Genomic DNA, 15,962 nt, shown 5'->3' on the forward strand with positions numbered 1-15,962 from the left:
CAAGTCACCAGCATTGTGAGATCTCCAGCATTGCTGGGCAGAATGCTTTCCCATCGAGCAAAGTACCGCGTTTTTCGCTCTATAAGACACACTTTCCCCCTCCAAAAATTAAGGGGAAATGTGTGTGCGTCCTACGGAGCGAATGCAGGCTCCTTGGCTTCAGCGATAGCAACTCGAAGCCTCCGAAGCGCAGAGGAAGCGCTCCCTCCGCGCTCCGGAGGCTTCACGTTGCCTTCGCTGAAGCCTGGAGAGCGAGAGGGGTCGGTGCGCACTGACTCCTCTTGCTCTCCAGGCTTCAGGGATAGCTTCCTGGAGCCTCTGGAGCGCAGTGGGAGCTCCCACTGCACTCCGGAGGCTTCGGGTTCCTTTTGCTGAAGCAGAGAGGGAGAGCTGCGCAGCGCCCCTTCAGCGAAGCGGGAGGAGAAATGGAAGGGGCTCCGTTTCTCCTGCCGCTTCGCTGAAGGGGCGCTGAGCAGAGAGGGGGAGAATTTTTTTCCCCTTGTTCTCCCCCTCTAAAACAAGGTGCATCCTATGGTCGGGTGCGTCCTATAGAGCAAAAAAATACAGTAAATCTGAATTACTTGGTGAAGTTGGGTAGGAGGGCCTTTTGATTTAAGGCAGTGTGAGTCCACTGTCACAAAACGGCCTAAATCCAGTTAAGTTCAGATGTCATTAAAATCTGGTTGGAAAATGAGCATCTAACCAATTAGAAAATACCATCACCTTTTTTTTTGCTTTTTGTAACAACATACTAATGAAGGCAAGAAAGGTCATTTCCAACTAAGTCGAACTCAAAGTAAACCCACTGAAATAAATGGACTCAAGTTACAGAAGTCCATTGGGTCTTCTCTGTGACTGTATCACTCAATAGGCTTAAGGCTATATAATTTGCTGTTGGCGCTAAGAGCATACTCTTAAATTATATTTGCTGGTGATTCACTCAGATACCACGTTAAACCGAGTTCCTTTTGAAAGGGCATTTAGTAAAACTGACACACACACACATATGCATTGCAATTGTTGCAATACATTTATTGCAATACATTTATGTATTGCATCGTTGGCGATTTATTCAGATACCACTTTAAACCAGTTTATTTTTACAGGGCATTTAGTAAAACTGATGTACGTGTGTGTGTGTGTTATACACACACCTGTACTTTAAATATGTTTGTGTTCCCTTTTATTCTTTTGGTCTGTCGGAGTCTTTTAAAAGTGCTGCAAATAACACCTGTTTCTCAGCCTCCTAGGAAATAGTTGCTTGTTGGCAATGAGCCCGTCCCCTGGGTGAGCAGTTCCCTTGTGTATTCATTTCCATGCTCTGTGTTTGTTTTGTACAGCGTAGCATAACTACTAATTTGTCCAGCTAATTAACTTAAATAGTATTTTGGGATGTGAATGAAAGTCCTTAGGAACAGAGCTTGACTAGAGGGTGGAGATAATGTGCAATGTGACAATACATGTTAACAATTGCAGCAAACCCACATTCAGTTGCATCGGACCAATTCAATACATGGTTCAGAAACAGTCAGAGACTGCAATCCTATGCAGACTTAGCTGGAAGTGAGCATTACAGAACTCAGTGGGACTTATGCCTGAGTAAATATGCATAGGATCGAGCTGTGAGACTACGCTGCTAAGCACAATGAACACAGTAGACCTTACTTCCAAGTAAGCATACATAAAGGTAAAGGGACCCCTGACCATTAGGTCCAGTCGTGACCGACTCTGGGGTTGCAGCGCTCATCTCGCTTTATTGGCCAAGGGAGCCGGCGTACAGCTTCCAGGTCATGTGGCCAGCATGACTAAGCCACTTCTGGTGAACCAGAGCAGCACACGGAAACGCCGTTTACCTTCCCGCCAGAGCGATACCTATTTATCTACTTGCACTTTGACGTGCTTTTGAACTGCTAGGTTGCCAGGAGCAGGGACCGAGCAACGGGAGCTCACCCCATTTGAACCACCAACCTTCTGATCAGCAAGTCCTAGGCTCTGTGGTTTAACCCACAGCACTACCCACATCCCAAGCATACATAGGGCCCGACCTATAACTAACAGAACTAAGTATTAAGTTGTGAAAAGTTGTTAAGCCTCTTGGATTTAGGTTGGAAGCGATTCTTAGAGAAGTTCCCTGCAAATGAGTCCCACTCAGCAGGGTTAATGTTACCAGCCTCCATCTCCCATTTGCAGACATCTTTGTAATACAGAGTTGGTCTGCCAGCAGCCTAGTGCCTGAAGCCCGCTCCCCATAGAGCAATGTCTTTGGGGATACTGCCATCTTCCGTTCTGTGTACATGACCAAGCCAGCTTAGACATAGCTGAGACGGAAGTGAGAACATGCTGGGATTGTGAGCTTGGGAGAGCACATCTTTCTTTGAGACGCTGTCCTGCCATGTAGCGCCCAAAATCTTTCTGACACAGCGCATATGAAATGCATTGTGTCGTCGCTGCTGGCAGGTGTGAGTTGTCCATGACTCACTTCCATAAAGCAGCATGTTCAACATGTCAGCTGGTAGACCTTCATCTTGGTATTGGTCCTTAACATATCCTTTGGGAGAGGCAAGCCATTGCAATCGCTGCCTTCCCAATACAGTGGTACCTCGGGTTACAGACGCTTCAGGTTACAGACGCTTAAGGTTACAGACTCCGCTAACCTAGAAATAGTACCTCGGGTTAAGAACTTTGTTTCAGGATGAGAACAGAAATGGCGTGGCAGCGGGAGGCCCCATTAGATAAAGTGGTACCTCAGGTTAAGAACAGTTTCAGGTTAAGAGCGGACCTCCAGAAGGAATTACGTTCTTAACCCAAGGTACCACTGTACACTTGCCCAGCTCAGCATTGATGGGAGAGCTTGCTGGTTATGGTGTAGCCCAGGAAATAATAATGATAATAATTTATTATTTCTACTCCACCCATCTGGCTGGGTTTCCCCAGCCACTCTGGGCGGCTTCCAACAAAAGATTAAAAATACATTAAAACATCAGTCATTAAAAACTTCCCTAAACAGGGCTGCCTTCAGATATCTTCTAAATGTCATATAGTTGTTTATTTCTTTGACATCTGAAGGGAGGGCGTTCCACAAGGTGGGCGCCACTACCAAGAAGGCCCTCTGCCTGGTTCCCTGTAACTTGGCTTCTTGCAGTGAGGGAACTGCCAGAAGGTCCTCAGCGCTGGACCTCAGTGTCTGGGTAGAACGATGGGGGTGGAGACACTCCATAAGGTATACTGAGCCAAGGCCATTTAGGGCTTTAGAGATCAGCACCAACACTTTGAATTGTGCTCAGAAACGTACTGGGAGCCAATGTAGGTCTTTCAAGACCGGTGTTATATGGTCTCGGCGGCCGCCCCCAGTCACCAGTCTAGCCGCCGCATTCTGGATTAGTTGTAGTTTCTGGGTCACCTTCAAAGGTATCCCCACGTAGAGCGCATTGCAGTACTCCAAGTGGGAGATAACTAGAGCATGCACCACTCTGGCAAGATAGTCTGCGGGCAGGTAGGGTCTCAGCCTGCATACCAGATGGAGCTGGTAGACAGCTGCCCTGGACACAGAATTGACCTGTGCCTCCATGGAGAGCTGTGAGTCCAAAATGACTCCCAGGCTGTGCACCTGGTCCTTCAGGGGCACAGTTGCCCCATTTAGGACCAGGGAGTCTCCCACACCAACCCACCCCGTCCCCCAAAAACAGTACTTCTGTCTTGTCTTGTCAGGATTCAACCTCAATCCATTAGCTGCCATCCATCCTCTAACTGCTTCCAGGCACTCACACAGGACCTTCACCACCAAATTTGTATACCACTTCAAACGTGTGGTCACCAGCACTGATGTGTCAAGGGCTGCCAATGTCCTGACGCAGGATTTTGGCCTTCATCAGGCTGATGGTAACGCCAAACTCCTTGCAGACTTGGACAAAGTGGTCGATGACTCTCTGCAGAGCCTCCCCAGAGTGTGCTGTCAAGGCTGTGTCATCTGCAAACAACATCTCTCGGATTAGAACCTTCTTCACTTTTGTTTTGGAGCAGAGAAGTGCGAGGTTGACCAGACCCTCGTTGCTCCTTGAATAGAAATGCACACCATCTTCAGTTGAGCTGAGGGCATAGGAAAATTAATATGTGGGCTCATTTGAGGATAGTCCCTGAACCAAGTGGTGCCCTAGGTGAAGAGCATTTTCAGCATCACCTTCTGAATGCCTTATTTTTACTGCATTGGTACACTCTTTTATGACTTTGATGAACCATGTGTAGGCAGGACTTAGGTTTGTGATATTGGATAAAACATGGTAGAACCCATATCTCCTTATTTACCCATGCCATCTAAGGTTGCCATATTTTGAAGAGCAAAAAAGAGGACACATTTGCCAACTTCTCCTTTTAACTATGGATTGCTATGACGACCCTCATTTCAAACACCCCTACAATATGTAGGAGGGACGCGGGTGGCGCTGTGGGTTAAACCACAGAGCCTAGGACTTGCCGATCAGAAGGTCGGTGGTTCGAATCCCCGCGACGGGGTGACCTCCTGTTGCTCGGTCCCTGCTTCTGCCAACCTAGCAGTTTGAAAGCACATCAAAGTGCAAGTAGATAAATAGGTACCGCTCCGGCGGGAAGGTAAACGGTGTTTCCGTGTGCTGCTCTGGTTCGCCAGAAGCGGCTTAGTCATGCTGGCCACATGACCTGGAACCTGTACGCTGGCTCCCTCGGCCAGTAAAGCAAGATGAGCACCACAACCCCAGAGTCGGTCACGACTGGACCTAATGGTCAGGGGTTCCTTTACCTTTACAATATGGAAGCTATAGAAGCTGTGATATATATATATAGTATTATGATACAAACAGGTACCTCGAAATCCAATAAGAGGGCAAGAAAGAGAAACTTGGCTGATTCACGTCCCCTCCCCAACCCACACAGAAGAAATTCTTCTTTTTCTCTCCCCCCTCACCCCAATCATGTTGACAAAGGAGGAGAAGGAGCCTGGCAGGAAGGGAGAAACAAAACCCAGACATTTTGGCAAATTTAAAAAATTCACCTGGATAGAAATTATACCCCTGAAAAAGAGGACATGTCCAGACAAAGAAGGCATATGGCAACTCTACATATGCACAGTTTGTACTCTGTTTCTGCAGCTGAGACTTAGGAAACCTGATTTTCCTACCCTTGGCCTCCTGCTTCAGAGCAATGGGTTTTTAATGAGAGGATGTCTATATGCTGTTGCGAAAGAAACAGAGAAGCAACTCCTTCACAGGAGACCTTCACTGACCTTTCTTCTTTGGCAGCTTTGCCATGGGAACTGGAATTTTGCCACCTGAACATCCGAGGGACGGTGAAGAGCAGGGGAAATTTCAAGACCAAATTAGGCTTGACTCTGGCATCTCTCTCAGTTGACTCGGCAAAAGCATGTCTCTGGAGACTCTGTCTACTTGCTTGAAGTGGCTTGTGTGCTCTTCCTCTCAGACAGCGGTGACTGGGGTGGCTGTGTGCCCTGTTTTATAGAAGGCAGTTCTCTATTTGAAGGCTGTCCAAGGACAATTCTCTTTTTGAAGATGTCCTCTGTTCAGACCCAATCTGGTTTATTTTATTTTTTTAAAAGAACACCTTAAAGAAGGGATAACAGGCTCTTGAAATTTCCCATCAAATATTTTTTCCCCAAGATGATCTTTATTAGTTTTACAAATTTCATACTATACATACATATTGTATTACATTTTACATTTATACTTGCTCCCAGGAGCTGACTTCCCTCCTTCCTTCTTCTGACTTTTTTATATTGCCTCCAAATTTTTCACATTGTCTTTCTCTATTTTATATATTGTTGTTCTGCTTCCGCATTTGTCCATAAAATGTCTGTTAACGAATAAATCCTTCTATATATACAATACTTATTGTCTATCTATATGTCATTTGCAACTACTATTGGTACATTAATCCCTTTATACATTTTATTTCTTATTGTTGTTATTTTTCCAGAAAACTTATTTGTATTGCACATTATGAGGTTTGTTTCAGTTCTACTGGTTTCTCTATTTCACACCTTCTTTTCTATGTACAACATAAATTTCTCCCATTCTTTCTGGAATGTTTCATCACCCTGTTGTCGGATTTCCCCCATTAATTTAGCTATTTCTGAGTATTCCATTACCTTCTGTTGCCAATCTTCCACTGTTGGCATTTGCTGCTGTTTCCAAACCTGAGCTAGCAATAGCCTCGCCGCTGTTGTTGCATATAGGAACAATTTCTGATCATTCTTAGCGATATCTTCTCCTACCGTTCCCAACAAGAATGCCTCCGGTTTTTTCAAGAACGTATAGCTAAAGATCTTCTTTAGTACACTGTATATGTTTTCTCAATACATTTTCACCTTGTCGCATAACCACAACATGTGAAAGAAATTACCTTTCCCATCAAATATTAACACCTAGATAAAAAGCAGACTGAACACCTGATCACCTGATCACTATATTTCTATAGTGAGAAATATATTTTGATTTAAATTATGCTAATTGTTTCTGCACTTATGCAAATTATGCTAATTGTTTCATCTTCTTTCTTACTGCTTCATTCTCTCTCTCTCTCTCTCTCTCTCTCTCTCTCTCGTAATATTTAAGAGTCCACCCTAATAGGTGGCTCCAGTCCCTGAGTCTAAAGAGAGATGTATCTCTCTTGCTCTGTACCAATCATATGTATGAGCCACAAGACACAGCCCCTCCTCTTCATCTGATTCTTTCCTTCCGGTTGGCTTCATATGTGAGTCAGGGATGCACCAGGAGGCACGACATTCAGTCAAGAGGTGCTGAATAAACTTAAGTTCAATCCAGGCAAGACAGACAAGAAGTGGTGGCAGATTCAGTAGACCAGCTGATTGGGGAAATGCCTGGGATTCCACTCTTTCCCCTCTTAAGAACCAGATTTGGAATTTCTCCCAAACCCAGGATGGATTCCAAATAGTATCTGTGGGCATAGCCCACGGTGCCTTTTACCAGCTATGGCTGGCATGCCACCAAAATCTACTACTGGAAAAATACTTGGCCAGTATCACCCATGTCATGCTTGCTTTTACTAGCATTGACTAGCCAGCATTCCTGGTTCTCGTAAGTTGCATTTGTATTCTTGTCCTGCAAGCTCAGAACTCTTGCCCCAAGCTCCTAACTCTGTGAACCCCTAGGAGCCCTGACCTCCAGCCACTTAAAATGGCACTTCATCAACTGTAAGCAATATAAGCAACAAGAATCAAATGTGGAAGTTGGAAGTAAATGTATGCAAAGGTGTATGATTTACATAATATAGTATAATATACGGTCCACTTCTTAGTAATTGTATGATGCCCCTCTTCATATCAATAATGTTATGAAAGGAGTTACAGTGGTACCTCGGGTTACATACACTTCAGGTTACATACGCTTCAGGTTACAGACTCCGCTAACCCAGAAATAGTACCTCGGGTTAAGAACTTTGCTTCAGGATGAGAACAGAAATCGGGCTCCAGCGGTGTGACGGCAGCAGGAGGCCCCATTAGCTAAAGTGGTGCTCCAGGTTAAGAACAGTTTCAGGTTAAGAACAGACCCCTGGAACGAATTAAGTACTTAACCCGAGGTACCACTGTACTCTGATAAGTGAGCTTGGATTTCAGAATTGCAAAACTTTGGGCGTTTGTTTTTTTCCTTCTTGGGGGTGCTGAAATGTAGAGCTTGTTATCCTATTTGATCTGTCATATATTAAAGGTACTGAAAATCCTTTCTCCCGGAGTTTGGGATTATACAGAAGTTTTGGACAATCTTTAATTGCAGATGGCAGTGAGGTGGCCCTAAGTACAGGTTGTTTTATAAACTTTGTAACTTTGCTCCTTAGCAGAAAGAACATGTTCTCAAGACTCCCCCGCCTAAAGTTCCATTCATGTGCAACAAAAGACTCAACAATTAAATACAATTTGGCTTTCATTACAGGCTTTCTACTCCTCCCTTTGTGCCAGAAATTCACTTGCCTTCCTTACTGTAAAAGCAGTGGAGCGTAAGTTCCATTTGTTTGCCAATCTTGTGTGTTTCCCTGTGCAAAATCGCCTTTATTTATTTTTACTTTAAAACGTTCTGTGAGAAAACCACTCCTCTTACTATAAAGTGCTGCCCACTGAAACGTAACCCTTTGAAGAATACAAGATGGCAGCTATCATGCCAATTAGCAAGGAAAAGCTAATGCTATTCTAGGCTGAATCAACAGTAGTATCAAGGGAAGTCATAGAACCACTCTATTCTGGCTTGGTCAGACCACACCTGGAATACTGTGTCCAATTCTGGACACCACAATTTAAGAAGGATGTTGACAAGCTGGAACGTGTGCAGAGGAGGGCAACCAAGATGATCAGGGGTCTGGAAACCAAGCCTGATGAGGAACAGTTGCAGGATCTGGGTATGTTCAGCCTGGAAAAGAGGAGAATGAGAGGAGATACGATAGCCATCTTCAAATATCTTAATGGCTGTCACATGGAAGAGGGAACAAGCTTGTTTTCTCCAGCTCCAGAGAGTAGAACTCAAACCAATGGCTTCAAGTTACAGGAAAGGAGATTCCGACTAAACATCAGGGAAAACTTCCTGACAGAAAGAGCTGTTCAACAGTGGAATGGACTCCCTCAGGAGGTTGCAGACTCTCCTTCCTTGGAAGTTTTTAAGCAGAGGCTGTCTGGCCATCTGTCATGGATGCTTTAGCTGAGATTCCTGCATAGTCCATTGGTTGGACTAGATGACCCTTGGATCCCTTCCAACTCTACAGTTCTATGATTCTTGGCAGAGGAGCATTGACGCTTTTGAGTAGCACAAAGCCCTTCATTAGACAAAGTGGGAGAATACTAACAGTTCATGTAATGCATGGATCAATGGTTAAAGGCTGTTGTTAATGGCCCAAAGGAATGGATCAGCTACAAATTTTAGGCTCAGTTTGTTTTGTATCTGAAATACCAGAGGTTTAGTAACCATCAGGTCACAGCTGAGTAAAGCACTGCAGCCAAATTGTGTTGTGATGTATGAAAAAGTGAGATGAAGAGTCACCAGGACTGCAAATCTCTCTCTCTCTCTCTCTCTCTCTCTCTCTCTCTCTCTCTCTCTCTCTCGTATTCCAGCTTCTTCCTTGAAACCTCTTGTCTTAGCTCTCATAAGAGGCTCTCAGCCCTGCCTTTCTGCCTCTTAGAAATATGAGTTTCTGGAACAAGTGTAGCCAGACTGCCCGGAATCACTCTGCTTTCCACTGTTATGACTCAAGTCACTGACCACAAGCCAACCAGGAATTCAATGTGCTTAAGTCCTGTGCACCTGACTGTCGACAGCGAATATACAGTACATACACTCCTGCTACTACTGTGGTTTAACACCAAGTTAGTTAATTCGTTGCCATCCTTCAACTTCTATTTCTAGTGAGGTTTACGAACTGGTATCATGTGATTTGAAGCCAACATCAATTTCAGTTTCTTCTTCCTTTTCCTAATCTGTTTTTGGGCATCATCCTGCTTCATTCACTTTGCTGGCAACAGCCTATGAAAGATCATCCTTGAGGAGCAAGAGACTTCAAGACTTGCTTCCTTGTACTTAGGTTTGCAGCAACCCATTTCCTCCCCTTTCTGAACATTTGTTACACATTTCTAGAATTCTAATTGTGTTCTAAAGTAAAACTGACAAACCACTTTCTGAGGTTATATTACACCATCGCAAAGGGGTTTTTTTCGGTTTTTTGGTTGGGCAGTAGAGTTTCAAGAGCACTTTGACTTGAGGAAATGTGCAAAATCACTGACAATGGCTCTTTTCTTTTTTAAAGCAGAGGTAAGCTGGAGATTTAAGAGGATCAGCATCCTTAAATAGCTCTGTCTTGGTGGCAAAGAGCAGCATGTGCTTTGCCTCCTCAGGATCAAATACACCTGAGGAAATTTCTTTCTGCTTTCAGAGCAGATGTGCTGGGGCCAAATTTGCCAACAGCATCATTTTGTGCTTCTAGGAAACTGTCTAGATCACATCAGAATACAGTGGTACCTCAGGTTAAGTACTTAATTCGTTCCGGAGGTCCGTTCTTAACCTGAAACTGTTCTTAACCTGGAGCACCACTTTAGCTAATGGGGCCTCCTGCTGCCGCCGCGCCGCCGGAGCACGATTTCTGTTCTCATCCTGAAGCAAAGTTCTTAACCTGAAGCACTGTTTCTGGGTTAGCGGAGTCTGTAACCTGAAGCGTATGTAACCTGAAGCGTATGTAACCAGAGGTAGCACTGTAGAAGAAATGTTACATGTATACCAGCTTTGTGCATAACTGGACTCAATACCTGGAAGCCCATAAGCTTGGCCGCACAGGAGTTTCCTATGCCCCCTAGTACAATGAAAGAGTGCAGCCAGGAGGCAGTTTGGTCTAACTAACTTGAGTAGTGACTTGAGTCTAATAATAGTGTTTGACAAGAGGCTCAAGTAACTAGATGCCATGTGCAGGATCTGACCTGTGTTGCACCCTGGATTTGCAAGGGGCAATGGGATCATAAACAGTAGCATTGACTCTGAAGGATTCAAACATGTTTAGAGAAGAATAAGTTGCAGTAAGTTCAACGGACGTTACATCCCGTTTGAGTGTATACAAATATTTCCGTAAAGCTCTTCCACGCCAAGTGTCTACAAATTATGGTGGTAAAGTAGTTAAAGGGGCTGTTTACTCTGACTAATTTCTCCTGGGATCATAGCAGTGCTAGAAATTGACCTAAAATGATTGGCTGGTTAATTCAAATCTGCACGAGAAATGCAACACACATTTCACATCTCCTTTGGTCAATGTATCCCCCTTTGGATTTTCGGCTGCAGTTCTTTCACATATATATAACCCCTTTTTGCAAATGAACAGCCCCACTTAGAAGCAAATGTGTGCTCTACCACTACAGTCCAAAAAGACAATTACAGTGGTATCTCGGGTTAACTACTTAGTTCGTTCCGGAGGTCTGTTCTTAACCTGAAGCTGTTCTTAACCCGAAGCACCACTTTAGCTAATGGGGCCTCCTGTTGCCACCGCGACACCAGAGCATGATTTCTGTTCTCATTCTGAAGCAAAGTTCTTAACCCAAGGTACTATTTCTAGGTTAGTGGAGTCTGTAACCTGAAGCGTATGTAACCCGAGGTACCACTGTAGTGTGGGATCTCTCCTCCCACCCCCCCGAATCCTTCCTACAAAAGCCAAGCTAAAATAATCTCTTAGGAAGAAATTGCCCTGGTAAACAAGATAACCAAATGGACAGCTGTGGAAAGCTGACGAGCAAGTGAGCTATGTCTAACAACCCTTTGTAACAGGCTCCTAAAATGGAAACAAAGTCAGATACATTATTGATGGGGGCTTGCATAAGCAAACAGATACAGTGACAAACACCAGGACCTTCTCAACCATTCCTGATAAAGGGGCCCATCAGTTTAGAAGAGGGGGAAATATCATCGGAACAGAGCTTTTACATCTTAGAAGCCAAACAGCTTATCTTTGAGTCATTCTGAACATCCTTTTTTAAAGAAAGAAAGAAAGAAAGAAAGAAAGAAAGAAAGAAAGAAAGAAAGGAAATAAGTTGCATATCACAGAAGACATGATGGTGATGTTCTAAATGCACTTGCAGAGTCTCTCTTGTTTTTAAAGCTAGAGTGATATGACTGCTTACACCAGAGGATTCCCAGTGCTTTGTAGACAGGCAGAGGATGTACACAGCTGCAATTCTAAGAACTGTTATGCTTTCCCCAGTTTCTTGAGCAATGAGAGGTTCATAAAATCTTAGAATTGTAGGTCTCCAACTACTTTGGACTACAGTTCCCTTCATCTCTGACCAATGGTCTTGCTAGCTAGGGATGATGGGAGTTGTAGTCCAAAAACAGCTGGAGACCCAACTTTGGGAAACACAGTTCTATTCCAATGCAGGAATATGGGGTACTGCTGTAGGATTAAGTCTTGTTTAGATTATTATTATTATTATTATTATTATTATTATTATTATTTATTGACTTTATATGCTGCCCTAAACTCAGAGGTCTCACAAAATAAATCAAAATATAAAACCACAAAATACATTATCAATTTTATAATATATTATTTGTAAATACAGAAATTGGGGAACAAGGAAAGCAGCATACAAATAACTAGATAATTATGATAATTTATGAAGAGTTACAATACATAATTCCCTAGCATTATCTACGGCCTGTTCTATACAAACAGGCAAGTGAAGGGGGCCATGTATGTTGTAGTTGAATGGACCAATACACTCTACAGGTAAGAGAATCACATTTATAAATGCATTAAACACACACAACCCTCTGCAAGTAGAAAACCGTCACAGCAAGAAATGGTTTCTCCTGAAGAGGCGAATTCTGCATCATCATGAGGTTTTATTGATCCATTCACTCTATTAACTTATTCATTGCCTCAATTATCCTTCATGTGTAGAATACAGAATCATAGAATCACAGAACTGTAGAGTTGGAAGGAAGGAGAGTTCACAACCTCCAGAGGGAGACGGTTCTACTGACGAACAGCTCTTACTGTCAGACAGTTCTTCCTGATGTTTACTCGGACTCTCTCTTCTTGGAGCTTGAAGCCACTGGTTCGAGTCCTACCTTCCAGAGCAGGAGAAAACAAGGTCCTAAACATCTGAAGGAGAACAGGCTGGGGGTGGCTGACTTAGCAATTGCTTGGGGTTCCAACAGGTTAAGGCTTTCAGTCATCCCAGTGAGAAATCTCAACGCTACGGTTTGCCACGCAAGCCCCAAACGCATGTGTTTAATCTAGATCTATGTGCAGCAGCAGAAAAGACTTTTTACGTACACGACGACAGCCACACAGATGCTATTAGCCCAGAGATGAAAAGAGGAGTCCACCATCACCCAAGGGAGAACATTCCACTATCAAACAGATCTCACTGTCAGAAAGTTCTTCCTGATGTTTGGTCAGACTCTCCTTTCTTGTAACTTGAAGCCATTGGTTCGAGTCCTATCCTCCATAATAGGAGGATAGGACTGCATAATAACAAAATTGTAATAATGAAGCAGACAGAGTGGCTTACCTAATGTCACCTAGTAAGTTTACAGCAGAGATTCAAAGAGGAACTTCCTGGTTCCTAAGCACTATAATGCATATATCAGTGTAGTGTGTACATGAAATCAGTGCTAGGATCAGTATTTTGTCAGTATGTACTTGGTAAAAATGTTGTTGCCGTCATCTGGCTTACAAAGGGTCAGGGTGCTGGACATTTTTAAGAATATTGAGGAAGCTGAGTTTGTTGGATTGATTGAGCATCTCAGGTTGTAATAGAAGTACCATTGTGCACAGAGCAGCTTGTGTTGATGTTGCTCAAGAGATAGGAGAGTACTTTAGGCAAGAGGCAGCCAGCAAGGGGTGAAGGACAATAATCTGGTGGCCCTGGAAGACTTGGTGTCCTGTCTCAGTGATATTCCCCAAACTGAGGAAAGGTAGTGGATCTTGGGAATCTTTATATCAGCTGGTGGAATCTGGTTGGTTTTCAAGGGTTACCTGATTTCCTAGGCCAGGAAGATTGTGGGCTGCTATCTGAATGCCCCAACTGGAACTGCCTGCACTTACTTCTCTAATCTGATCAGCCACCTGGTCACACCAGGAGCCACTGTCTCATCTGCAGGGCATGGTTTGAGATGGATTAGACCCATGTCAGAATCCCCTCTCAGCCATGAAGTTCACAGAGAGACCTTGGACCAATCACTACCACATGGGAGGTGAGGGTCAGAAATCCAAGTATACCGTCCTGAGCCCTTGGAGGAAGTGGGGGGTGGATATGAATTTTTTATTATTTATAGCTCACTCTTCTGTTAAAAAACTTCTGAAGTGGATTACAAATAAAATAAAAGGTAGACAGTTAAAAACAGCAGTCAGATTAAAAGCATATAACAGCAGAATCATGAACGTAAATTGAACACTAAAAGCACACTGAATTATTATTATTATTATTATTATTATTATTATTATTATTATTATTATTAGCAGCAGCAGCAGCAGCAGCACTATCCTTATGGCCTTTTCATATTTCTCTTCACCCAAGGCTTTTAAATAACTTGTCCTTCCAGTTCTTAAACCTGTGTTTTAACTTTGGGGTTGCAATGAGTTTTGTTTTCTTATATTTATGTTGCTTTTGAGTTTATAGGTTTATGTTTTATTTTGAATTTAAATGTTTTGATATTGAAGCTGCCTAGAAAACTTTACTATGAAGCAACATACAAATGTTACCAATAAAGTAAAGTGCATCGTAATGAATTCTTCAACCACTGTGTGAGCCCAGCTTGGCAACTGAAATGACAGGAGTACATTCTAATGAATGAAATGCTGGATCAATCATTTGTCACGCCCTTTCATAATGCTTTAAGCTGTTCGTTTGCCTCTCTTCATTTCTAAAAGATCTGCACTAACACGGATCCCTTCTTTCATCACCTTTATTGGGTTAAAACAACAACACAACTCTGAACTTTTTTTAAAAGTGCAAAACCATACTAGAGTTTGAGATTTCCTGGGGACACACAAGGAGCAGCAGATCAGCCAGCAGCTGCATCAAACCTGCAAGAACTGCTTTTCTTCTTCTTCAGAGGAAAAGGAAAACTGGAAGAGAGAATGGCAACAGAAGATAAGACACAGGACCAGGAGGAGCCAAGGTGGGGTGGCCCACCTTACAATTTTTGTTGGCAGCAGTGATTGCAGCCCACTGAGGACATGAGAGAACCATGGTGGGCAAGGATTCCTTCTTGTATGGCCAGCTGACTCCATCACTGTCCTCAGCCAGTCACAGGAGTCAATGAGATTTCCCACCAAAATTTGAATTGGCCAATCACGGCCTTTCTGAGAGGCGGGGCTCTGGGGATGGACCAGGTGAAGATAGTCTTTGCTCAGGTCTGGCTCCACAGCAAAGAGCGCAGTCAGCACGATTTAGTCATTACGCAGCACTAGATTTGGTTGTATCTGGGTAGAGCCAGTGGTTTCCTGCTCCTCTTTTCTTGCCCAAGAGAGATAATAATATTACTGTCCTTTAAGTCTTCCACGACACAGAACTCAGGTTGCATTTGCTTATATTTGCAAGTGTATAACTCATGAAAGCACACTAAAGTCCTTCGAAAAGGAACTGGAAAAGTAAGCCAATGTGATTTAAGACAACTGCAGACATGAGCCAAAAGAATCAAGCATATGAAACATAAAGCAGCAAGAGAGACACATAAACGTTTAGGAAATGACTCACCTTGTCCTGATTTGTCATTGAACAGTGACTTTAATGTTAATACGTTTTACAATCGACCGGCAAAATATTCAACCAATGCTGGGAATGTGTTTGGAAATGTGGTCATAAAGAAGGGGTGGTAAGGGGTGAGCAAGTATCAACCCAACTCCATCTTTCCATTCCTTTGTTGCTGTTTCTTCCATTGCTTCAGATTCTCACATCTGCCATTTCCTCATCTGCACTCATTCCTCAACTATCTCCTTGCCCTCTTCCCTTTCATTTCTCTTCTGCTGCAGAGCATTCTTGCGGTCCGATGAATGAAACGTTCAGCAACGTTTTTAAATCTTGGAGGACATGCCCCTGCTTCTCTAGATCTTAGGCCATTTACCCATTAGCAGCTTCAACCACAGTGAAGCCATCTCCCCCTGATGTGCTTCAAGTTGCATTCGCATGCTGTTGTGCACACCAAAGTTGGGGGGTGTCTTCATCCAAAGCAGCTCCCACCACTCAACTCCTGTTCATGAAGCTTCCATAAGCACAGGGACAGTGGCTGCCTTAAATGTACACGTCTCGGCTTAACTGTGAGGGCAATGTGGCTTATCTTTTCAAATTGGATGGAACCTGGTTTGAGGGAAAATATATTAAACAGCGAGGGACGCGGGTGGCGCTGTGGGTTAAACCACAGAGCCTAGGACTTGCTGATCAGAAGGTCGGCGGTTCGAATCCCCGTGATGGGGTGAGCTCCTGTTGCTCGGTC

This window comes from Podarcis filfolensis, assembly GCF_964270895.1.
Source record: "Podarcis filfolensis genome assembly, chromosome: 2".
NCBI lineage: Eukaryota > Metazoa > Chordata > Lepidosauria > Squamata > Lacertidae > Podarcis > Podarcis filfolensis.